This window comes from Chiloscyllium punctatum, chromosome 4 (genome assembly GCF_047496795.1).
Source record: "Chiloscyllium punctatum isolate Juve2018m chromosome 4, sChiPun1.3, whole genome shotgun sequence".
Classification (NCBI taxonomy): Eukaryota; Metazoa; Chordata; class Chondrichthyes; order Orectolobiformes; family Hemiscylliidae; genus Chiloscyllium; species Chiloscyllium punctatum.
The window spans coordinates 138,684,524-138,712,082 of record NC_092742.1 but is presented as its reverse complement, the minus strand read 5'-3'; the positions used below and the strand labels follow the sequence as shown (position 1 = coordinate 138,712,082).

The 27,559-nt window shown below is 40.8% G+C and overlaps 1 long non-coding RNA gene across 1 annotated transcript; it reads left to right on the top strand.

The window, feature by feature from the left end:
• The first annotated feature begins 11,467 nt into the window (after positions 1 to 11,467).
• On the top strand, positions 11,468 to 25,902 carry LOC140475977 (uncharacterized). Its single transcript, XR_011960395.1, has 3 exons — positions 11,468 to 11,526; positions 24,504 to 24,670; positions 25,503 to 25,902. It is a non-coding gene; the product is annotated as an uncharacterized lncRNA (long non-coding RNA).
• The last annotated feature ends 1,657 nt before the right edge of the window (positions 25,903 to 27,559 follow it).

Here is a 27,559-nt window from a genome sequence, read left to right as displayed (position 1 = left end):
AAGGATCTCTGAAATGCCTCCAATCAACTGCTCTATTTCGCTAACTAAAGCGACCAAATCTGTTCACGTTCCTCCAGTTGTGGTCTCACTCGCCATTTGTTTAGTTGCCCTAAGGTATATACTCCAAACTCTTATATTGCAAACTCCTTGAAATAAGGGACAACATTCCATTCCCCTTCCTGATTCCCTGTTGTAACTGTGTGCGAGCATCCCCAGTCCCTTTGTGGTGCAGCTTTCTACAGTTTATCCCAAGTTATACTCCATTTGCCAACTTGTTGCCCACTTTTCCTGTGAATATCTCTCTGTAAACTGTTTATAATTCTCTTGGAACATTCCTGTTATGCCTTGTCTTGATTTTCCCCCCTCATTATTCAAAATATTTACTGTGAGCACTGGGCAGTGGGAAGCATGCGCATTTGCTATCTTTTCAGGGATGCTCTGTTTAATAACTGGGAGGATCTTGCTGCCCTTTGGTCAGAATGGAGACATCTTGCCCATCGAGCTGCATGAGCCTTTCACACCCCCATGTCTTATTGATGAGGCACAGCGGCAGTACGGAAGGAAAGAAAAGGAAGCAAATCCTTCTCTCCATATCTCACTGAATCTTGGATCATTCTGTCCCATGTTCAGTCACATGAAGTCCCAAGGTGGAAACTCATAGAAACCCACACAGATTTGCCCCTGAATTGCCTGCTGACCTCCGCCAGGGGTCATGTGTACAGTCCTCCTGGGTCGGGAGGAGGGGATTGTATGAGTTTCAAACTTGAACTGACAGTGACGGATTTTATCAACTTGTATTACAGGCAGATATTCAGATGGTAATCTCAGTCATTGTAACGCCAAACTGACAGAATTACTCAATACATCAGGACCTGGATATTCATATTGTGTGAGAGTATTGTGTTCCAGATCAATACCATTTGCTGCATAAAAGTTCTTCTTTGAAACAAACCATCCTATCAATAGATCTTCCCAAATCTTCAACATTTGTCCTGGGATCCTTGTATAATGAGCTGACGGGTGTAAGGTTTATAATGTGTAACTTTTGTAAACCGCTCTGTCACAGCTCCCCACAATTTCCTTTGCTACAAGGAGAATACTCTCAGTTTTTCCAAACCCCTGATTCCCCAATGTCTGTTTGCTCTCTATAAGTTACACATCAGGGTTGTGTTGGAACATTCTCCACTTGCCTGCATCAGTGCGCACACCCCCCCCCCTCCCCCCCACCTCACCCAACAATATTAAAGAAAGTGAACATCCTCCAGGGTAAAGCACTGTACCTGAGTAGTTTCCCATCCACCACCTTCAGTATTCCCTCTCCCCACCCCCGAGGGACAGTGGCATAACTGTGTGAAAGATCACGTCAGCATTGTCCTCCCAGACCATAGGACTGCTCTCTCATTAGAGAGAGATGTCTGGTGGTGGTTAACCTGAAGGTTACCACAGCACAGGCAAGGAGAGAGGTTGAAAAGGACAGTCTATTAATTGTGGATGATTATTGTTGATGTGTATTAGCAACAGACATGTCACATGAGTAATTAATGTTAAAAAAGCCCCACAAATTCTGCAACTAAAATCCCCCATTCCTTGAACAATCCTGGTAACTCTCCTGTGCCCCCTCTCAGGGACCCTGCCATCCTTCCCAATGTGTGGGCGATCTCTGGTTTGCACAGACCCAGCTGCTCTGTGTTCCTGTGGGTGATATCATAGAGCAACAGTTGCACTAAACCTCACTGTCTGGAAGTGAGTGAGAGACAGAAATCCCGATGGCATTTCCGATGTATTTAGGAACACACTTGCAATGCCAAGGCTGACAGGTCTATGGGCTCAGTGCTGGAAAATGGAATTAAAATAGTTAGCTGGGAGATTTCTTTACAGCAAAAACCTGATGGACCACAACACCTTTTTCTGTCATGTAGACCACAGACACGTAATATAGGAATATGACAAGCCACAATAGAAACCAGGTCAGAGAAGGTGATATTAGAATAGATGATAGGTGATTGATTAATGTTTATTGCAGGAAAATGTGACAGAGGTTAAGCGGGACATTGTGGAGCTCAGGATTCAGGAATCTGAAATAAAAGTGGGTTATCCTGAAGGTTGGAATTAAAGAAAGGCACATCACAGAGATTTGTGAGGGTGGACAAGATTAGAGACAGGGAGGGTGTTGAGACTGGAGGAGATTAGAGATTGGAGGATGTTGCAGAGATTGAGATGTTTTTGATACCAGAGATAGTGATAGTTCTGAGGCTAGAGAGGAATTATAGAGATAAGGATGAGTTGTTCCCTTTCCCAACCCGACCTCTTTACTGATAATGATTGTTTCTCTGTCATCATCTGCCATTGCCTCCATAGGCCTGCGACAATGAGAGTACGCAGATAGTATGTTCCTGTTAAGGCCAAGGCTGGGAGGCGTCGAGAATGCTGCATGACCTGAGAAATTGAGGCTCTGATCAAGAAAGTGAAGAAAGGATATGGCAGGTACAGACCACTGGGTTTGAGTAAGTCCCTAGAGGACTATAAGGGCAGTAGGAGTATACTCGCGGGAAACCAGGAGGCAGAAAAGGGGACATGAGATAGCTTTGGGAAATAGGTTTAAGGAGAAACCAAAGAGAATCTACAAATACACTAAAGACAAAAGAATAACGAGGCAGAGAATAGCGACCCTCAAAGATCAACAAGACTGTCTATGGAACAGCAGGAGGTGGGAGAGATTCTGTAAGTATTTCATGTCAGTTTTTACTGAAAGTGGGTATGGAAGTTAGAGATGTTGGAGAAATAAATAGTGATAACTTGGCAAGTGTTAATATTACAGAGGAGGTGGTACTGGATGTCTTAAAATGCATAAAGGTAGATAAATCCCTGGAATTTAATCAGGTATATCCCAGAACTTTGTGGGTACCTAGGGAAGCTTTTGCTGGGCCCCTCGCTGCGATATTTGTATCATCGATCGCCACAGGTGAGGTGCTGGAAGATGGGTGCCATTATTTGAGAAAGGTGGTAAGGAAAAGCCAGGGAACTATAGACCGGTGAGCCTGAAGTCAGTGGCAGAGAAGTTGTTAGAAGGGATTCTCCGGGACAGGATTTACAAGTCACTGGAAAAGCAAGAAATGATTAGGGAGAGTCAGCATGGCTTTGTGCATTGAAATCAGTTCAAGGGCAGTGGTTTGGGAAGTGGAGGAGATACACTGGAGGGCATTGTTGACCACATGTGAGGGGGAATTACAGTCCTTGAAATAGGAAGTCATTTGGTATGTTCTGAAGTGTCCTTCCAGCTTGCATCAAGCTTCACTGGAACAATGCAGTAAGCATGAGACAGAGATGTTGGACAGGGAACAGACTTGTGTGTGAAAGAGCAGGCAACTGGAAGCTCAGGGTCTTTTTTCAGACACAATGTAGATCATCAGCCGCCATTTCCACCACAGCCACTGAGATTCTAGAAGGTTCCTGTCTCCTCCATGAACAGCTTTCCACCTTCCCACTCCTTTATCTTTCCAAATGTTCCTGTGTCTGTTTGGGCTCTGTCCCCACCTATTATTTACTCTTTAACCCCTATCTCCTATAGTCCAAAGATCTGTAGGTGAGGTGAATTGGCCCAGCTAAGGTTCCTGTAGGGTTCGGGGATGTGCATTAGTTCGGGGAAATGGAGAGTAACAGAATAGGAGAATGGGTCTGGGTGGGATAAACTTCGGAGGGTGGGTGTGGAATTGTTGGGCCAAAGGGCCTGTTTCCTGAAGGGATTCTAATTTTCCCAGCTGTCATTGGTTCTGAGGAAGGGTCACTGGACCCGCGATAACCCATGGTGTGTGCAGGAGGCGGAAAGGGGAGAGTGGCAGCAGAAACCAGATGAAATGTATCAGTGTAGACTGGGAGGGTTTAGTTACACTCTGTGCAGGTAGTTCGTCTGAATTAGAAATTCTTGGTCCCACGTTTGCAGCAAAGGGGAAGATGGCTTGGGCCTCAGGCAGTGAGAGGACCTGGGTTATGGCCACCATCTTTATTTGGGGCAAGGTACAGCAAGGAGCATGTACGTGTCTTCTTCCTGGGTGGGGGCGGGGTGATTTGAAGAGGAGCATTTACACATCAAACACATACCGAGAGAAGTGTTTGTCTTCACGATTCATCTTGCACTGACTGTGAGCTTTGTTTTGTGAATTCATTTTATAGGATATTAATTGAGAATAATTGAGACTGGGATCTCAAAAAACAAATTTCTACAGTCAGCGGAGTCATCAGGATCTGAATATCATTGACATTTAACTGTGGAACGAGAAAGGTTTGTCTGTTCTGTCTGTGGGAAAATATCTTCAATATTTTTGTCAAGCCAAAAGCAGAAAGATGTTCAAGTTCATAGTTGGATCCCCCTTGGGGTATGTGTTCAATTCTTGGCCCTGTAGCTGTGGAAGGAGGTATTGGCTTGAGAGGGAGCACAGATTTATCCAAATTACACCTCGTCTTTTTGCAGGAACTGTCAGATTTAGTCTCGATCATCCACTTTATAATGTTAATCTGTAAACTCCCTACTTCCAATTCTCTGCAAATTTCTCATTGAATTTCCTTGTGGATTCAAATTCCAGCACCATTTCAGGTGGAACGCTCCAGATTCTGACAACTGTCTGTTCATTCAGAAACTGTTGAGGTCCATTTTGACTCTGGGATTACAAAGGGCTGAATTGAAAGATGATTTGCTGTTCCTAAGCTCCCATTGTGTTGTATTGGAACAGTACAGGAGGCTGAGGGCAGTGTCGGCGTGAGCAGACAATGAAAATGACAGGGCTGCACTGTGAGGGCTGCTTGGCTCAATGAGAGTGTTTTGGAGTTGGGTGTAAATAGTGAGGTGAGACAGGGAGAAGGTGAAGCTGAAACTCAGTTTTAGTTCAGGCCTTTCAGAAGTTCACAGTCCCAATGGGAATAGCCAATTTGTCAGTGATACCTGTGGAGTATTTAAGTTTTTAAAGTATGACATATCAGCTTAAGTAAAGATCTTTTTTGTTATTGTAATGGACATGTTTGAAGTGAAGGAAGGCTACTCACTCATTTAAATTCTCTTAATGGGAGTAACTAGATGAATGTAGAGAGATGTTGTGACAGGAGCCCTCAGACCCGTGGTGTGCTCCTCTTGTACAATGTGGGAAATATGGGCCGCTTTCAGTGTCCCTGATGGCTATGTGTGCAGTAAGGGTTCCCATCTGCAGCTCCTGGGAAACTGCTTTTCAGAGCTGGAGCTGGGAGTGGACTCACTGTGGAGCATCTGCAATACTGAGAATGTTATGGACAACACGTTTAGTGAGTTAGTCACACTGCAGGTGAGGGTTACACAGGCAGAAAGGGAATGGGTGAACATCAGATCTAGTAAAAGGCTCAGGAAGTGAGTACAGGCGTCCCCCGTTGTTATCCCCTTCTCATACAGATACTGTATACAGCTTGGGATTCTGTAAGGGCGGGAATGGGTGGGGTGGCTTCTCGGGAAATTAGCATCAGCCAGGTTCATGACACCACAGAGCTCTGCTCAGAACAAGAGGACTGAGTGTGGCAGGGCTATCATTACAGGGGATTCAATAATCAGGGGTACAGCCTGACACTTCTGTGCCCACAGACATGAATCCAGGATGGTATGTAATCTCCCTGGTGCCAAGATCCATGATATCATGGAGTGGCTGCAGGACATTCCGGAGCTGGAGGGTAAACAGGCCGTGGTGGTGCAACATACAGATACCAAGGACATCGCTAAACAGAGGGATGAGGGCCTGAAAGCTGGACTTAGGGAGAGCAGAGATGCATTAAAATGTAGCTCCTGAAATGTAATAATGTCAGACTTATTCCCAGTGCCATGTGCTAATGAGAGCAGGAATGAGAAGGGAGATCAGCTGGATGTGTGGCTGGGGAAATGGTGTACCAGAGAAGGGTTTTGACTCTTCAGGCACTGGGACTGTTTCTGGGTTAGGTGGGAACTATACCAGCCTGACCGGTTACCCCGGGCAGATCTGAGACAAATCTGGTGGGGGCTTTTGCCAGTTCTGTTGGTGAGTTTGTAACTAGTCTGGCAGGGGGATGGGAACTAAAGTGTAGGCTTAGATGGGTCAGATTCAGGACAGGGAATGGGAGGTAGAATATTAGTGATGTAGTTAGCGGCTCAGAAAGCCAAAGGAAAGGAGGATTAAACGAAGATTGAGTCCCTGTTCAGCCATCAGTCCTGACATCCCAGGAAGGTGAGTCCACAAAATTTGGAGCTGTTTACATATCTATGACTCTGTGTGCTTCAGGAAAATGGTGGAAACCTGCAATAAAAACAAAAAGCGCTGGAGATCCTCAGCAAGTCTGTCATCATCTGAAATGGTGACAGATGCAGGAAATATTGCAGCCTTAAAGAAGTGTTTAGATGATCACACCAAGCACTACAATATCGGTTACACGCTGAGTACCAAAACGTGGGACTAGAATAAATAGGTGCTTGATGACCAGCATGAATACGATGGGGCTGGAAAGGTGAAGTTTCGGGTCAGGGCTATTTATCAAGACTGACAAAGGGTCCCGACCCAAAACATCAACCTTCCTGCTCCTCTGATGCTGTCTGACCTGCTGCACCTCCCCAGGTCCACATTTTACAGACTCTGACTTCCGGCATCTGCAGTCCTTAACGATCTGCACATCCCAGGACTCATCTGGTGATCCTCCTTCACACTCTCTCAATAACCAGGAGAGCCTTCCTTGGAAAAGGGGAACAAAGGTGTATACAGTACTCCAGGTGTGGTCTCACCAAGGCCCTTCCAGAAAGGGATCCCTGTCCCCATCTTATCCATAATCATCAAGCACACATGCCTGGTGTGATCATCTAAACACTTCTTCAAGGCTGCAATGTTTCCTGCATCTGTCACCATTTCAGATACTGCCAGACCTGCTGAGGATCTTCAGCACTTTTTGTTTTCTCTGTTATAGAGTATTGAGAAATTCAAATTGAACTTCATGTTACTGGATCTGTGCCGATCTGAATATCATTGACCTTTTCATCTGGATGGGAAGGTGGTGCATTCTGCCCGTGGACGAATATTTCAAATGTCCGTGTGACTGGAAAAAAGTACTGAGACAGCGAAGTCCATGTTAGCGTGGGGACTGTGGAGAGAGATTTCATTGGTTTTCGAAAGTCTAAACAATCATGGCACATTTCCCTGGAACAGGTAAGCCACAGATTGGTTTTGGATGAGGAGAATTAACCATGAAACCAGAAAGACAAAAGGATTCCTGCATCATGGAAAAAGTTATGAAAATGGGATTGTTGTAATGGAGTGAATTATCGATCATTGATTGTAATCCATTGGCGTTGTCACATCGGTTCCAGCGCCGTGGGGAAACACAGGAAATTTGATGAATGCAGTGTAGGTTTCAGTTATTCAACAGGAAAGTTGAAGAAGAAATTTACAAGGATGATGCCAGGTCTCAGGGGTCTGAGGTACAGGGAGAGGTTGGACAAGTGAGGACGATTTTGTTTAGAGCAGAGGAAACCGAAGGGGGAATATTTTGTAGAAGTGTATAAGACCATGAGAGGCATGGGTAAGGTGAATGCACTCGGTCTTTTTCGCAGGGACTCAAGGATTGGAGGGCATCAGGTTAAAGTTAGAGGAGAAAGAATACATGGGAACCTGAGGGGCAACTGTTCTACACAAAGGTGGTATGTATATGGAATGAGCTGCCAGTGGAAGTGGTTGAGGTGGGTATATTCACAACACGTAAAAGACATTTGGACATATACATGGATAGGAAAGTTTCAGAAGCAGATGGGCCAAGTGCAGGAAAATGGGGTTAGCATGGATGGACATTCTGATTGGCATGGGCCAGTTTGGGCCAAAGGGCCTGTCTCTGCTGCAGGACGCTATAACTCTAAGTGCATTTGCTATTTCTCCCCCTAACTCTGTTGGTATCCTGGGATGTATTCCATCGGGGCAAGGAGACTTGTTTACCTTTTGCTCCATTAGCTTGCCCAGTTCTAACTCTTTCATGATAATGATTGTTTCTTGGTCCTCACCTTCCTCAGTCTCCTTATCAATTACTGGCATGTTCTTCGTGTCTGGATTAGTGGTGCTGGAAGAGCACAGCAGTTCAGGCAGCATCCAAGTAGCTTCAAAATCGACGTTTCAGGCAAAAGCCCTTCATCAGGATGTTCTTTGTAACCTCCACTGTGAAGACTGACTGCTGTGTACTCATATTCCAGAACTCTGCTGGATAGGAATAACTGGGCACAGAACTCTGAGAGGTCTTCTTTGAGTCTTTATTGATGAGACACGGCAGCTACCTGGATAGTGTACATGCAAAACGCCTTCAGGCAGCATCAGATAACTCCCCGCCTGTCCGATGTATGGCTCCCCTTCTTATACATTTTGTGGTTTGTGACTTTGAATACAGACTGTCTCGCAATATTATCTCCATGGCAACGGCAGTTCAAAAGTCTAGTTCAGTTCAGCACTTTGTGGTTAAACCACACACCCCTCCCCCCACGCCCCCGTGGCTCCCTCAAGTACCTGACAGGCACTTCAGTTTCCGTGGGGCTGTCTATCGGGATGGTGATGTGCAGGAGCCGGGGTTGGGGTGGGGTGGACAAAGTTAAAAACCACACATCACCAGGTTATAGTCCAACAGGTTTATTTGGAAGTACAAGCTTTTGGGGTGTGCTGTGATTTTTACTTTGATCAGGATTATCTATATGGTAACAGTTAAGTACTTCAACAATTACAGAGGCCATATGTTCCCCACACAATAGGTTCCCCTCTGGCAGTGTAAACTGCTATTCTGTCCCTGGGGATAGTTACTCATCACTTTTTATCCCCAATTCCATCATGATTTCTGTTGATCTTTGAAGTTTTTCCAATCACTGAATTTATCCTTGGTCTTTGCCAGTTTGTATGCCTTCTACTTCAATTTCATAGACTCCCTTATTTCCTTAGACATGGCAGATTACTCCTTTTCCTACAGTCCTTCCTTTTCACTGATATATACTTTTGCTGAGAAATTTGAAAAATTACTTTGATAGTCCTCCACTGTCTGTCAACTGTCCCACAGTAAAGTCTTTACTTCCAATCTGCATTAGCCAACTCCTGCCTCATCCTATTGTAGTCTCCTTTGTTTAAGCACAGTATCTTGGGATTGGATTTAATCTTCCCGCTTTCCATCTGTGCTCTAAATTCAACCAGATTAATGACAAGTCTTTTTAACAGATTACGAGGGGAGCAATGTTTCCTGGGTGTTTTGGATTTCATTGTCAGTGACCTTGGCTTTGTAATAAAGTACAGGATAGATATTCACAACAGAGTATTCTGGACGCTGTGAATGTACTACACAGTCTAAAACCATAAATCACTGTCTCCCCTCAGTTTAAAATTGCAAAATCGTTATCTCCTACACGCTTCCTCACTACCTAAGTTTGGAACGCTAATCCACCTGACTATCCTGCTGTTTCTGAAAATCTCGTTTGGTGAAGGTGGTGAGTTTTGGATTCAGCTTTCCAGTTATTACCGTAAGAAGATAAGCACTGGGCACAGGAGAGGCAATGCAGCCCTTCGAACCAGCTCCACCATTTAATACGGTGATGATTGAGCTCACCTCGGTCTCAGCTGGATTTTCCCGCCTGCTCTCTCTCACACTTCAACTCATTGCAAATTCAACATCTGTATCTCTTCATTAAATTGGCTCATGTCTTGGCATCCACCGCATTTTGAAATTCCACAGATTCACAACACATTGAGATAGGTACATTCTTCTTCATGAGAATAGAATAGAGTCCCTATAGTGCAGAAACAGGGTATTCATCCATCGATTCCACACCAACCCGATGATGAGCATCCCATTCAGACCCACCCATTCCCTGTAACCCTGCATTTCCCGTGGCTAATTACCTAACCAGCACATGCATGGACCCTGTGAGCAATTTGGCATGACCAATCCACCTAACCTGCACGTCTTTGGACTGTGGGAGGAAACTGGAGCACCGAACAAAACCATGCAGACATGGGGAGGATGTGTAAACTCCACACAGTTGCCTAACGCTGGAATCAAACCCGGGTCGCTGACGCTATGAGGCAGCAGTGCTAGCCACTGAGCCACCTCTGCTTAAAATCTGCTGCCCATTATTAACCTCCCCACCCCGCAATTGGCCGAATGTATATTCCTTCCGTCAGAAACCGAGGTGTCTAAGCGGATGTCTCAGTAAATCCCAGTGACAGCCTACATGTCCTGTGTGTCTGAATGGGTATCCTATACACAACACCCTCCAGCCCACACTTTCTCTCACTTTCCAGGGACAGGTCTCCAGAGGCTTCATGGGGACTGCAACTCCCACAGTCCCTGAGGCAGGGGCCACATGTGTGTGGGGAAACTCAGCACTACATGTACAGAATGTGGGTGGGTTTTGGAGCACGTTCTTTAGGATAACTAGTGGAAAGCATTTCACACTGTGATTGGCAGGAGAAGGGACGCATCTGCCGATAGTATTGATCAGTTGGGGGGGTGGTCAAAGTGTCACTACGCCCAGATGGGACCAAGTTCCATTCACAACTTGTCATAACACTGGGAATTGACCAATGGGAAACAAGGAAGGATCTGACCCATTCTCCCAGACTGAAGGTTCCTCTTCTGTCCAGGATCTGCCACCTCTCTTTCTGTTTCCTTTTGTTTCATTCTGCTGTTACATTATTGACTTGCAGCAACTGAAGGGAAAGGAAGTGAACCCAGAAAGGGTGCAGAGTCTAACCAGGGACGGGAAGTGGTGGCATGGATCTGTTTATCAACAACTCCATGAGAGTGGGGAGGGTGTACATTAGGGGGCAGTAGAGTCAGAATGGTGGGAGAGAGTAAGTGGGCTGGAGGGTTACAGCTTTGGGGGAAGAAAGGGGAAATGGCTATTCCAGAGAAACTAGAATTGTCTGTTCTGAATTTCTAATATGTACATATTCCTTTATACAGGGTGCTAGATAGTGAAGATTTGCAGACTGAAATCTCAAAATCACGTGCAGATTGTGATTAAGTTAAACAACATTTGAAGAACCAAAGATGGAGAATCACTCAACCAAAATCCTGCAACACTCTCGCTCCCAGCTTTTCGATCTCTCTGCACCAAATGGACTGTGAATGGTTCAAGACAGCAGCTCACTACCATCTTCTCGAGGGTAACGAGAGATGGGGAATAAATGCTGGCTGAGCCAGTGATGCCCGTATCCTGGAAATGGGTTCGATCTCTCGTTGCTGAAATCCAGTTGCTGTTACTGCAGGATGATGAGGGAGGCTGAGTGCATCCTCCAGGAGGCAGCACCATCACATTACACTTGCCTACACCCACACAGTAACACCGCAACGCCACTGGAACAAAAGGCAATGAAGCTAAATGAGGACTTGGGTATCGTTCTTCAAGGTAAAGTCATGAAAGGGGATTGGAACACAGCAGGAACAGGAGACTGAGCTGGATGGTCAGCTGTTTCCTATTGAATGGTGGAACAGGATTGAAAGGCTGAATGGTCTCCTCCTGCTGCTATCTCCCAGGTATGTATGTAGTCATGGAGCCCGGGTAGGAAGGAGTGGGCAGGGATTCTCCAGGAGATTGCACTTCCACATCAGTATTCAGTGAGGGATGGTTTGATGGATTTTATTTAACATTTATCTTTAACACCAGGTTTGTAAATTTTGGCTTTAAAATATGGTAAAAGCTTTTTGCACCGCAAATAAAATTAAAGAAAATAAATTGAACTTTCTGAATATAACAGTTTTAAAGCTTTCAACCTTTGTAAAACAAAATCCTGTCTATTCCAAGACGCCATCACTTTCCAGCTACTCAAACTCCAGGGAAATATTCCCTCCCTGTCTGAACCTTTGGTTTGATTTAATAGCTTTTCAGTTCTCATTCTGTTAGCTGTGAAGCGTTCTTTTTCCCCATTTTTCTGACCCAGAAATGTGAGCACAGCAACCTTCCCACCATCAAAATCATCATTATGCCATTTTGCTTTTGGTTAACATATAATCACCAGCAGTGCAAAAGTGAGGACTGCAGGTGCTGGAAAACAGAGCCGAGATTAGAGTGGTGCTGGAAAAGGCCTTTTGCCAAAACATTGATTTTCCAGCTCCTCTGATCCTGCCTGTCCTGCTGTGCTTTTCCAGCACCACTCTAATCTAGACATATCACCAGCAGTAAACCAATTGAATATTTCCAAACAAAGCCCATTACGCACCAAACAAACCATTGCAAGTGACAGAGTGAGAAGGACTAAATCAAAGTTGAGTTGTGGGGAGGGGGACTGCGGTGGAGATAAAGTACTGTATCTCCTATGGTGCCCACCTCTATCTAAAGGCATCGAGAGCATTGATCCATACGCCATGCTCCTTCTCCAAGGGCACCCTGCTGTGTAGCCTTTATCCTCAATCAGAGACTCGAATCCCTACAGTGTGGAAGAAGAGCCTTGGCCCATCAGACCCCACCGACCATCCGAAGAACATCACGCCCAGAGCACTCTATCACTGTAACACTGCATTTCCCATGGCTGATCCACCTAGTCTGCACAATCCTGGATACTGTGGACAAGTTAGCACGACTGATCCACCTGACCTGCACATCTTTGGGCTGTGGAAGGAAACTAGAGTACCTCGGGGGGACCCACACTATCCTGGGGAGAATGTGGGACCTCCACACAGGCCATTGACCAAGGCTGGACTCCAACCTTGTGCCTGATGCTGTGAAGCAGCCGTGCTACAGTCACAATTTAAATCAAAGCAGATGATCCCTGCTCATTGTCACAGTGCTGTTTGTGGAGACTTACTGCCCAGAGAGACATCCTGAGGTTCAGAGAGTGGCAATGTAAGTTCAGTCACCTCCAGCCCAGTTAATGTGGTTAACAACAACAACAATTCTCCAACAATGTCATCATGTACAAGGTGCAGTCCTGTCCCTGATGAACAGTAACTACAGAATCTGAGTCCTACAGTGATGTGTGAACTCTGCCCCACACGGAGCAGGGGGATGACCACTTCCTTGTGTGCACTCACTGGTCTCTCAATCGTGTTGAGGATGCAGCAAATCCCTTGTCACACAGAGGGGTGAACAGCTCCTACCCAGAGTGAACCTGCTGGAGTCTCGGAGGCAGGATGAATCACTGAATCCCTTCTCCCACACTAAGCATCTGAATGGCCTCTCCCCTGTGTGGGCTCCTTGAGGTCTCAGCAGGAGGGATGAATCACTGAATCCCTTCTCCCACACTGACCACCTGAATGGCCTCTTCCCCCTGTGTGGGCTCACTGGGGACTCCACAGGTGCTGCATTTGAGTGAATCTCCCTCCACACTGGAAGCAAGTGAATGATCTTTTCCCCAGAGTGAGCTCGCTGGTGTTTCAGCAGGTCAGAGGACTGAGTGAATCCTTGCCCCCATACTGAGCAGGTGAATGGCCTCTCCCCAGTGGGAATGCACTGATGTCTCCGCAGGTGAGAGATTTGAATGAATTCTTTCTCACACATGGAGCAGGTGAAGGGTCTAAATCCACTGTGCCATCTCTGGTGCCTCAGCAGGTTGTAAGATCGAGTAAATCCCTTCCCATACGTGGGGCAGGTGAACGGCCTCTCTGCAGTGTGACTGTGTTGGTGACTGTCCTGCTGGGAGGGGTAAGTGAATTCCTAATTCTGATTGAGTACGTTCTCCTGTTTTCTCAGTTATTATTGACAATCTCATTCCCCTCTCACCAGAACCTATTCCAGTGTTACAGAAACAGCAGAATGGTTAGCTGCAACTGGTCACCTGACTGATCACTGGACACGAACGGTTCACTCTCCACAGATGCTGTCAGACCTATTGAATATTTCCAGCAATTTCTGATTTTGTTTCTGATGTCCCAGCATTTGCAGATGTTTAGTTTTCCAATACTCATCTTGTCTGTTGCAGAGGAGTTTGTTGATGAAATTAGAGAGGTTTGAAAGTTGTACATTAGGTCACACATCAGCTATGATCATCATGAATGGCAGAGCAGAGCAGAGTTGAGGGGCTGAATGGCCTCCTCCTGTTCCAATGAAAGTTACCCATCGGCAGCTTGTGGTAACATTTCCCCTCACTGATCACTTCACCTCCATGTCGAACACACTGTTACCGACTGAACAAACCTCCTGTGTTTGAACTAAACCTGCTCATGTTCAGTGGCTCCCTCTCCAGCCACCCGGGTTTAACTCTCATCATGGAATGCTGTCTCGTGTTACTGCAGGAATGCCCACAAGGACTAATCCCTGGAGTCTGTATCCCCTGGGATCCACAATCACCATTTATTTCCTTCTTCCTATTTCATTCTGACTATTGAACTCTCGGTTTCAATCCATTCTCCTGTCATGCTCTTCAATGTGCCCGTGTGGGTGGACTAGAGGCAACTGGGATTTAATGAAGGGGAGTGGGGATTAGGCGGAAACACGAGGAGAGGCGACAGCAAAGACCGTTCTCATTGTAACGGCAGAGTTTCTCCGTTACCCAGTGAGTGGCGAGACATCTGAGTTTGTAGGGGAAGACATTCAATCAGGGATTTGGTAAGACACACAGACATTGACCTGTCCATCTGATTGTTAACTCAGATAGATAGAAAGAAAGATGCACATTTAGATAGCACCTTTGATTATCTAGTGCAATGAAACATGCTTCCAACCCAATGATTTCAACCACAAATCTCTGACAACACAGACTCAAAGCTTTCTACTTGTACCAGGCTGTTTCTGAGCCACCTCTTTTCTTGAGAAAAGCGTTTTGAGCTATTCAGCCTTTCCTGGTGATTATAACCGCTATGTTCCTGTAAGATTTGTGACGGAACCTTTACTTTCCTGTTCCTTGTGAGTAATGAAAGGAGCAGAAACAGCTCCTGACCTGTGAGGGGTTTTGTTTGGAGTATTTATATTTACAAATCCATTCCCACCCTCACATACAGTGTGAAATTGATGTAAAACTGAAGGAAATGAGTGAGTGAGCACCCACAGAATCATATGTGTGCGTTGAATGAATCTGGCATTAGGAAAATGGGACAACACTCGCAACACTCGTTAGAATCACAGAATCCAGTGGGTGCAGAAAGAGTCTATTCAGCCCATCATGTCTGCAATGACCTGCTCACCCACCCTACCCCCATAACCCCAGATTAACCATGGCTAGCCCAACCCACATAAATTGCACACTGCAGCCATGTTAGCATGGCCAATCCAGTAACGTTACACATCTGTGGGAGGGTCACAAATTACATCCAAATACTCGGAATTGTGGATGAAGTTTCACAAATACTTGACTCTGACACAAATGCTCTGCTTTTCAAAATAAAATCAGGGGGTAACTGCAACCAGAAAGATTTCTGATTATCTCAGGAGGAAGAGAATTCCAAACTCGTACCATTGACCCAGGGGGCGCAGTGATAGTTACAGAGGTCTGGGACCCATCAGAAATGTAACAGGTTGTGAGCAAGGTGGGGGTGAGACAAGGACATAAAGACAGTCTGTCACACTGGGGAAGGCAGGGGAGATTAAATAGCAGAAATGGTCGCCCCCTAAGGTCACAGGGGATAGAATTAGGACTGGGAAAGAAACAAGGAAACAAGGTGTGCAGCTGTCAAAGAAATATGTTAAAAACAGATTATAAAAGCATAGAGGGCAGAGTACAGTCTGAAATTGTTGCTCTCAATGGTGAGTACAAAAAGCTGTAAAGCCTGGGGAGTTTACAGCCAACACATACTCAGGATTGGCCAAGTGGCCTCCAACTGTGCTGTAACTTTCTGATAATTTTTTTCCTGACATTTGTAGTTAAAGTCTGATGATGCTAGTAACTTTTAAAATTGGACTGGAGTTTAATATTCTGGAGGAGTGTCAAATAAATCACATTGACCATATTCTGCAGATCTTAGTCCATTACCCTGCATGCTCCAGCATTTCAGTTACATCCATGACCCCTGCCGGTGGGACAGGACGTACAGGGATAGTGACGATGGTGTCTAGGACATTGTAAGCTATGATTCTGTGCGTATGATTGTGTCAGCTTGTTGCTTCACTAGTCTGCGTTCCAGCTCACCCAATAAGATGTTAGCAGGGTGAGACACTACAGTTGGAGCTCCTCTTCTCGCCAGTTCCTTTCATTTCTCCTTTTTAAAAATTCCTTTCTCTCTCACTGTCCACTTTTCAGACTCTGACAGAAGTGTCTCAACATTGAATCAGGACAATTTTTTTAAAAAGAACATGTCTCTACAAGAAAACCAATGGAGGAAAATATATTATTCTTGCATCAACTGCATTTTTAAACAAAAGCAATCCTGTTCAATAAACACTGTCTCATATTTTCCTTCAATTCTATCAAGCAAGCTATTATATTTGATCCCTCAGTTTACCGATCTTAATAAATATCCAATCAATTTCAGAACAACATTCTGACAAAGTATTGAACCAATTTATCTGTTTAGGCTTTAGCATTAGTTATTAAGTCATTATCATTACAATAATTGCATAATAATTGGTCTGGGTAACAAGTATACTGAGGTTCACAATTTAATTTATTGACTGTTTGAAAAATGGTACAGTATATCCTTTTTTCAGGATTCTAACAGTAATTATTAAAGAATTTGCATGACAATAATTATTATATGTTTTAGTTTATCTTGCTAACAACTACAGTGAAGTTTATATTTGAATTTAATCCAATCTTCCCTAGTACCTATACAGAAATATAATAAATCATTTTATTTCCAATCAACACACTTACAAAAGAATTCATTATTTCTGATGCAACACGCACTGTTAAAAATATGACTTTTGCTCATTTGAATGATCTGTGTAATCCCAGACTTATAAATTTAGAAAAACCTAATTACTTTTCCGTGCAACAGTTCCTGTTCATTTTTGCAGATAGCACAGTCAAATAGCAAGATGAAATTTATCATTATTTGTAAGTATGCTAATACAATTTTGCAAATCTATATGCTGCTAATATATAAATGTTCATTTCCATCTATAGAATATAGAACAGTACAGCACAGTATGGGCCCTTTGGCCACGATGTTGTTCCGACCTTTTATCCTACTCTAACATCATACTAACCAACCTGCCCTTCATTTACTATCATTCATGTGCCTATCCAAGAATTGCTTAGATGTCCCTGATGGATCTGAATCTACTACCATCACTGGCAGTGCATTCCACGCACCCACCATTACCGATAAAGAAACTATCTCTGACATCTCCCCACAACTTCCCCCATTCACCTTAAAATTATGCCATTTTGTGGGGAAAAGTCTTTCGTTATCCATTCTATCTATGCCTCTCATCATCTTACACAAAGCTATCAAGTAAACTCTCATCCTCTTTCACTGCAATGACCAAAGCCCCAGCTCCCTCAACCTTTCTTCATAAGACATGCCTTCCAGTCCAGGCAACATCTTGATAAGTCTCATCTACACCTTCTCTAAAGCATCCGCATCCAATGTGTAATGAGGTGATCAGAACCGAACACAATATTCCAAGAGTAGTCTCACCAGGGATCCATAGAGTTGCAACATAACTTCGTGGCTCTTAAACTCAATCTCCCTGTTAATGAAAGCCAACACACCATGCACCATTTTAATAACCCTATCATCTTGGATGTCAGGTATGAGGGATCTATGGACGTGGACCCCACGATCCCACTGTTCCTCCATATTGTAAAGAATCCTGCATTTAATCTGAAAATATGCATTCAAATTTGAAATTCCAAAATGAATAACTTCACATTTTCCCAGGTTGAACTCCATCTGCCACTTCTCAGCCCAGCTCTGCATCCTGTCAATGTCCTCTAGCAACCGACAAAAGCCCTCCACACTATCCACAACTCCACCAACCCTCGTGTCATTGGCAAACCTCCTAACTCACCCTTCCACTTCATCATCCAAGTCATTTGTAAAAATCACAAAGAGCAGAGGTCCCAGAACTAATTCCTTCAGAACACCATTGGTCACCGTGCTCCAAGCTGAAAACTATCTATGTAATCTCACCCTGTCTTCTATGGACCAGCAAATATATTATCTTACCAGGCAGGTTTCCCTGTATCCCATGCCTCATTACTTTCTAAATGAGCCTACCATGGGGAACCTTATCAAACACCTTGCTAAAATCCATATACACCACATCCACTACTCTGTCCTCACCAATGTGCTTGTCACATCCTCAAATAATTCAATGAGCCTTGTGAGGTATAACCTGCCGCTCACAAAGCCATGCTGACCATCTCTAATCAATCTATACTTTTCCAAATAATCATCAATCCTGTCTCTCAGAATCCTCTCCAATAATTTGCCCACAACTGATGTAAGACTGACTCATCGATGATTCCCAGGATTATCTCAATTGCCTTTCTTGAATAAGCGAATAACTTTTGCCACCCTCCAATCATCTGGTATGACTCCAGTGGACAGTGAGGATGCAAAGATCATTGCCAAAACACAGTAATCTCTTGCCTCCCTTCCCATAACAACCTAAGTTATATCCTTTCTGAACCAAGGACTTATCTATCCCCATGACTTTTCAATATTTTCAGCACATTCTCAGAGTTAACATCAACCTGTTCGACCATATCAGCCTGTTTCATGCTGTCCTCACAAAAACAACGTCCCACTCACTCGTGAATACTGAAGCAAAGTACTCATTAAAGACCTCCCCTACCCCCTCTGACTCCTGGCACAAGTTTGCTTCACTATAAGGGGTATAAATGTGGAATTATGTCTCAGGACTGAATTAATGTAAAGATATTGCAGTGTGAAGTCACTCGATTACTTTGAATATTGAACTGTATTTTAACTGAGAAAACACAGTTGAATTGATTTGATTATATTTCACTTCATGCTAATGTTTATTGTATTTCGAACCACAATAAGAGTTTCCTTTTTACCTATATGAAACTTACTTAAAATTCATCGCACATTTATGTTCAGAAAATAGAATCTGCTTGTTCCTTCCTTTTTCAATGACTGTTCACTTTGAAATTGTGAAAGTTGTACATTGTTAAAAGAAAGGGAAATTGTCTTCAGCTGAATATTCACATTGAATGACTGATGCATTTTTAAATCAAAGTACAATGATCACTCGGTTTTGTCAATTTGTCTTTCAAAGAATTGTCATGAGATTCCTGTTTATTTAAGACTCTCATTCATTTATTCTATTGTTATTGTAAAATATTGTTTAATTTCCAGTCCATTACACACACAAATGACATAATTAATTCCCATTCAAATCATTGCAATAAACAGCTGATTAATTTTCATTTGAGAAACCACATTAAACATAATAGTCCTGCCGTCCTGAGTGGGAACATTATGAAAGGAGCTTGTGGAGCTGTGGCAGTGTCTCTATTACTAGACCCAAGGGAAGGTTTCAAATTACACCTTCAATAGAACTATATCAAGAGCTGCTCTGAATGTTAATTGTCTCAGTAGCTAAGCACAGACTGAGTTGCTTTTCAATCCAACATTAGATCTGCTTTTATCTATTATATCAATAATCACAAAATCTGATACTTATCTGAGTCAGGTTACCAAGAAATATGTGTTGGAAAATTCGCTTTAGCCACTTAGCTTTTATATCTGTCTCTGTTTTCTCTAACTGAAAGAAATCTGAAGAGGATTTTCACTTTTACGAAAAAAGGGGAGATGTTTCCCACATGAATTAATGCTTCTTCGATTTACGCCTTTTCAACTTATGAAAAGTTTCATAATAATGCTTTACTTTCGGATAGTGAGCATACCTTTATCTAATTTTGTCGTTTATAAGTTCCTGGAGAATATTTGAAAATGTTGCAGAATTAAAGATTACGATGTCTAAGTAACGAGATTGATCTTTTTTGTTGCAAAGGGACAAGTCCAAACAATTGAAACACATTATTTCAAATTTATAGTATGATATAATAATGTTTAAAGTTGATATTTTCTTCAGTAAACTAACAAATGCTACCACCTATTACTTGTCAGTCAGCTGATTACCTACTTTGTAACTAAATGTTGTGATTCATCTCAATATTACTCTATTCTTTGATCAAAGTGAACTTGTAATTGTTGTTCAGTTTATGAATTATCAGAAACTTGTTTTTATTTTTCCATTCACCTGTTCAGTTTGACCGTAAGATTGAAATGTTTTGGAAATATTGGAGTTTGTTCATTTAAAAATAAGGTTTGCACATCTCTCACATATCTCATTTCTTGTATTATGATTCAAGAATGTTTTCTGGTGGAATTCAAGTAAATATCAAACATTTGTTCACTTCAAATAAGGTCTTTAACACCCAGTTATCAATCTGTTGTTAATGTTTCAGCTGTTACATTGACATTGATTAGGTACTCATTCAGAGGGATCAACTGACAATTATAAACTATTTGCAGGATTATTGAATTGAAAGAGAGATACAGACGGGCAAACATTTTTTGGAAGGAATTGCTTTTTCATTTGAATGTGTAGACTGTTCAAGAATTCTATATCGCCTTCCTATGGTTTTCTTGTCGAGAATGCAAATTTATAGTTCATGTGAATTTTAATGTGTTCTGTATTTTGAGATTTGTGCCAGATTTAAGAAGAAAAGGAGAAGCAATTAACATGAAAGCTTTAGTGAATAGAAAGCCAAGTAAAATAAATTGACAGAGGCAACATTTAGTATAATCTCTGAACATTCAGTCAAATATTTCTAATGTCAAGAGTGTGGCACTGGAAAAGCATAGCAGGTCAGGCAGCATTCGAGGAGAAGCAGAATCAAGTTTTGGGCATAAGCCCTTCATCAGGAACTTTTTCTGATGACGGCCTAATGTCTGGAAGGTCGATCCTGCTCTTTGGATGTGCCTGCCCTTTTCTATTGCCACATTCTTGGCTCTGATCTTCAGCTTCAGATTTCCTCACTTTCTCCAAATATGTTTAATGAACATGAACTGAAAAGGTTAGCATCAGCAGTTGAACAAAACCAAATTAACACATTTTTTGCAATATTTATAGAGAAAACCTGTTTGAGAACATGCAACAAATCAGATCGAACAACATCTCTTGCTGTTAGAACCCTTGGCCATTCATAATAAAAAAAATAACCATGCTTTGAACAACCAGTATGGTGTATAACTACTGAACTGAAATACCAGTGGGACAACGATTGCATTTATTGGAAGAAATGTTAACTAGATCCTTACTGTGATAGTGGGGATTAATCTCAGGAACAATAAGATATTTACTGTGATTATTCCACTGAACAGTAATTAGATGGTCATGAAGATCTTTGTGCGGCTTTATGTGCAGTGTTTTGTTTAAACATTGATTTCAGTAACATTGAGATATTTTACAAGATTGACAATTGACTGTTAAAGATAAGTTTTAAATGCAACATTTTTTAAAAATTGTCAGTGTTGTTTAGCGAAACACAATTCAAATTATATGGAATCCCTACTGTGTGGAATCAGGCCATTTGGCCCAAGAAGTCTACACGGACGTTCCAAAGAATAATCCACTCAGCACCATTCTGCTCTCAGATTACTGGACAATTACCCCTGACTAATGCACATAACCGATACATCCCTGAACAGAACGTGCACCTTAGCATGGCCGATTTACCTAACCTGCACATTTTTGAATTGTGGGAGAAAACCAGAACATGCAAACTCCGCACAAACATGTGGCCGAGGATGGAATCAAATCCAAGTGCATAACTCTGTAAGACAGAAGTGCTAACCACTGATCCTCTGTTCTCAATGCCCAGCCCCCATGCAAATAAGTGAGAGACGTGCAAAACAAAAAGTAAAAATCCCTAACAATAATTAGAAAATTAATATGATCAAAGGACACAACAATATTCAGGTGAATTGCATTGTTTAATAACAAATTTGGGAATGAGCTAACTAAGAATAATGGGAAGTGACATTTGTTTCTTTCACTGATGAAGAAATTGATTTGCTTTTCATCTTTGCAACACTGCAGAATAATGATTTATGTGCCTGAAATGTTTGAATTAAGCTCTTTCCAATAACAAAATCAGTACAATCACATCGACTTCTTCATCCTTAAGACTCAAACATTCTCAATTACTTTCCAGGAATTTAGAACCAGCAGGATTAGTTAATTTGGTTTCTTAGGAACTCAAAGAGAATAAACAGCAGATTCTTTCAATTAGTCATTCAATGCGATTATTCAGCTGAAGACAACATCCCTTCTTTGCAAAAATGCTCAATTTCGAAAAATTCAGAATGCATTGTCATTGTTTAATGAGACAATACAGAGCTGTTAATTCTTTTTCATTGGACTTAACAAAACACAGGAATTTTACATGATTTTGTTGCAGGAAAAATACTTAAATCTTATTGTGATTAGAAATACAATAAATGAAATATATTTAAATGAATTCAACTATGTTTCCACAGGTAAAATAAGAATTAATATTAACAATGATTGAAAGATTGTACACTACAATATATTTAGTTATTCATGTAAAGAGTCATAATTCCACATTTACGGCAAATACTGGATTGAATAATTATTAGGTATGAGCAACAACTGAATATAAAATTTGATCAATGAATAATGAGAAATCTCGTTTTGCTATGTGACTGAGGAATATGTGCAAACAAACAGGAATTATTGTAGTGAAAAGTAATTGTAGTTCTGTGAATTTAAAGTCTGTGATTATGGAGATCATTCAAATAAGCAAACATTAGACATTCACAATTAATGTTGGATGGGAAGTCCTTGGATCCATTGTGGGATACTTGACCTGAAAGTAAAGCTTCATATTGCAGTGTTGGTACTCAGAAACAATTGGTTAAATTAAAATGTGAATCTCACTTTACTTGTTCAAAAGATTTTCTTAAATCATTGTGTAATTATTATCATGACAATGACTTGATAATTAATGTACTATGAGCAATTAAAATGATTCAATATTACAAAAACACTTTGCTGTGATGTTGATTGGATATTTATTAAAATTGGTAAATTGTGGAATAAAATATGAATTGAAGAACAAATGAGTCAATCAGTGATTAGAACATTTTGTTTCTTTCTTTACTAAAAAATGCAGGTAACACAAGAAATATGAATTTTTATCACTTGGTTTCCTCATAGAGACACGTTATTTCAATTTAGATGATTAATTTTATGATCAGAGTACAGACATTTGTGTCAGAATTTGAAAGAAAGTTGATAGATAATGAAAGTGAGCATGAAAGTGAACAAATGATGCAGTCAATGACATTTGGTATATAAAGGAATTATAATAATTGTCATTATTGTACAATGATGAATAATGTTGGAATAGAAAAGACAACAAGAATCGACATGTTCAAAGCAGTTCTTTTCTTACAATTAACTGAAACCAATAATCATTTTGCAGAACACGTGATTTGAAAAAAAAGTCCTTTAATGTATTATATAAACTGAAGACTACTTCCATTTTGCAAAAATGGAGACTTTCACAAATTCAAAATTTAGGTTTGCTGAATTATACAACAAAAATGGTTGTAATTTGAAATATCGCTTGCACACAAATTTAAAATAAGTAAACTTAAAGATTATTAGAATGACAAAACATTTGTCGTTTGCATGATTGTATTACAGTCAATATCCGTGATAAAGTAGAAGCATTGTTTTAAGCAACATAAATCATCTTTAACTTCTCCTGAACTGAAATAGAAGATATCAATTGCACTTGTTGCATGGATTAGTAAACAAATGCTTACTGTTTCTGGATTAGTGGTGCTGGAAGAGCACAGCAGTTCAGGCAGCATCCAAAGAGCTTCAAAATCGATGTTTCGGACAAAAGCCCTTCATCAGGAAACATCGATGAAACATCGGGCTTTTGCCTGAAACTTCGATTTCAAAGCTCTTTGGATGCTGCCTGAACTGCTGTGCTCTTCCAGCACCACTAATCCAGAATCTGGTTTCCAGCATCTGCAGTCATTGTTTTTGCCTAAATGTTGACTGTTGTCATTGGTTTCAGGAGCAATAAGGTACTTACTCAGGTTATTCTACTGAACAATAATCAGATAGTGATGAAAATCTTTGTGTTGCTTTATGTGTATTGTTTAGTGTGAACATTGGTTCGCTAAAATTGAGATATTTGCATGAATTAGGAACAGAGTGATAATTGGGTGCGAATGATCTGATTTAAAATCAGGCGGTTTTTGATATTATGAGGATTGTTGAGTGAAACATTCTTAAACCGTCATGCAATCAATGGGGTAAGTGAGAGATATGCAAATCCAACTTTCAAATGAACACACCCTGATATTTTCACACCTTTTCAATGTCACATTCAATACAAATAGGTGACTGGAAAGCTAAAAACAAATCTCACACAATTCATAAACTGACCAGTAATTAAAAATTGATAAATAATAGCAAGTGACATTTGTTTATTTTACTAAAGAAGTAATTGATCTTTTCTCATATTTTTAGCACTGGAACATAAAATTCTATGTGTTATTTTAACTAAGATCTACAGAACAAGAGAAAATTAATGACTATCATACTTCGTATATTTCAGTTTTATGACTGCAACATTCTCAAATATTTTCCAAGGAATATTGATTGAGTGGAATTAGATACATCTTGCTATTAGTGACCAGAAGAAAGTATATAGCAGTTACTGTGATTATTGGAATGGACGATGATACCTCCAAAAAATCTACTGATATTGTGATTGGGTATAAAGTAAGTATTAGCATCGAAGTAAATTCTAATCAAATCAATTCAAAAATGTTTCTAAGTTAAAAGTAAATACAATATTCACAATGACTGAGAGATTGTACATTGCAATGTCCTTGCAGTATTTATTGTATGGAAGAATAATTCCACATTTATATTCCTTACTGCATTGCACAATTATTGTATATAATATATATTAGCAACAAAGGGATTTTAAAAATCATATTCGTTAAATTGAGAATAATGAGATATCGCATCTTGATATTAGACTGAGTAATATGGAGAAATGAAGAGTAATATTGCAGGGAAAAGGAATTGTAGCTCTCTGAATTTCAACGACTGAGATAATTATTATCATTCAAATGAGCAAAAATCAGAAACTTACAAAGAATTTTGCAAGGGATATTATTGGTCGTTTTGTATTTGCAATGGCCTGAACAAATTTGTATTCATATAGTAGCATTGACAATAAGAAATAATGAATGAAATTTTAAAAACACTGCATTTTTACAATGTCTAAGTTAAATTGCTGTTTAATTATTGTAATTGATAATTGCTTTTGGAATCCTGACAGATAAGTTGACTTAATATTTTGAAAGCACTTTGTTCTGATGTTGATTGGATATTCATTAAGATTAAGAAACTGAAAATTAAAGCATAAAACTTAGCTGTATGATCTGAAAAGAATCATTCAGCGATAATTGTTTAAAATTGATTTTGTTCAATAATGCAGGCAACGTAAGAGTTACATGCTTTCTTCCAGCTGTTTTCTTGAAGAGTCATGTCAATTTTATTAATGTAACTTTTATCACAATAAATGCTTCGACATTTATTTCAGAATTAGGAGGAAACGAATTAGGCCATGGAAGTGACTATTACTGTGAACAAAAGGTCAATGACATTTCGTCCGGAAAGGAATTCTCATAATTGGGTGAGCATTTGTCACTGACGACTAACATGAAAGGAAAAGGAAAATTGTCAACATCTCCAAGCAATGTTTTTCTTAAAATGACATTTTTAATATGACATTTGAGCTGAAGACTAGTTCCCGTTTCCCCATTGTAGTCTTTACCATAATTTAAAATTTAGTGTTAGTTCAACTAAAGAGCAAATGGATATACCCCCATTGTTTTCTTGTACACCAGAAAAAATGCAAATGTAAAGCAATTTTATCATGAAAATAATATTGCTCAAAATGTAATCATTTCACACACAATAAATGTTTGCATTGAATTGAAATGTCATCACAGCTGCAGAAGTGTTTTTCCCTGACAGGGAATGAAGACTCAGGAGGCAGGCTGAGCTCAGACATGTGGAAGATGTTTACTCATGCAACAATCAGTTAATGAAGGGATCGTCCCCCGAGACCAATCTCGGAAGGGAGATCCATGACACACTGTAACATGTACAGTAAAAAGCAGCATTGTTATGCACATATAATGTGACAGCCCTCTCCTCCTCATCCAGACACTCAAACCAAACACATAATCTCAGATGGGCATCCTAATAGACAGTCCCAGATTCTTATCATCTCATGTTGTTTAACAGGTACTATAATCTCCAGGCCTTGGGATCTTTCCACGCATCTCATTCATTCAGATTCCAAAGTTATTGCAGCACTCCCTCGGGCCTCTCAGGATGCCTTATCTGGTGTGACATTTTGAATTCTACTGTTTATTATATTTTACGTTACCAAAGTCAATTACTCCTCATATTGTTCACTGTCCTAATTATTTATGTACAAAGAAATACAAACGACAGTTAGTTTTAACTTACTTGCTTTAAGATTAGTAATATGACTTGTGTTATAAAGTTCGTCATATTGTGTAAGATTAAACAGCTACTCTTACTGTCAGGACTTTATAATTAATAGGCAGTGAACATCATATCTTGAAGCTAATTCCTAAAACTAGCTAACTGCACTTCTAAGTCTGAATACTTTTCTCTAATGCTTTTTAATAGACATTGGTTACATGTATCTAACTTATGTTGCAAATTACCCCGATGATTCTCAAGAATCTGCAATTAGAACCTTTGTTTAGTGTTCTGAGTAACTTTAAAATAATAACTATTTCTGACAAACAAACTCTTCTGTTGTTATGATAGCTGCTTAGAGAGTTAACTGGGCTGCACCCTGCAGCTGCTGTTTATTCATTTACTGGGACAACTATCCTTTCATTTATGAAGATCGGGATTGGTCATTTGTCTGTATGCTATCTGGAACTCTGTAGTCCTGGCGTTGGAGTAGGTCCATTGGTAGTGTGGTTTTTTTTTTAAATTAAAGGCTGGAAGAGACTGTTAATCTTGTTTATCACCCCTCTGACACCTTGTGTTATAGTTCGAAGGTAGGCTGCCTCTGTTTGATTGTCAGGCATTTTGTATGAGCCAGTATGGACCATTCTGTTCCAGATGGGGACAGGCCGCACCCACAACAGAAAATCAACAAAGACTCAAGTATTACAATAAAAATCACCATTCGCTACCAATGGTATCTGGAAAGTGCAATACGTTTCCATCACTGAGCCTTAATTTCACACTTAAAGCTGGATATAATGGATTTGATCAATTATTAAATATTAGATATAAGCAACAATTAGTCTTAAAAATCATTTCATAGAAAACTTAAAAATGATTAGAAATCTCATATAGCTGCCAGTAATGTGTAAAAATGAACAGTATTTATTGGAGTGCAAAACAATCAGACGTCTGTTAATATGTAAGACCGAATATTAATCCAATGATTTCTGTGAACATTCAAAGGATAAAGAACAGATATTATCTGTGAGTGTTGGAATCACTGCGGTCACCTCTCAATCTCGCCATCTGAGGGTTTAATCTGGAGAATGTTCATTGCAGTTCCTCTGCGGTCAGTGTATTCTTTCTCAGATTGAGTCA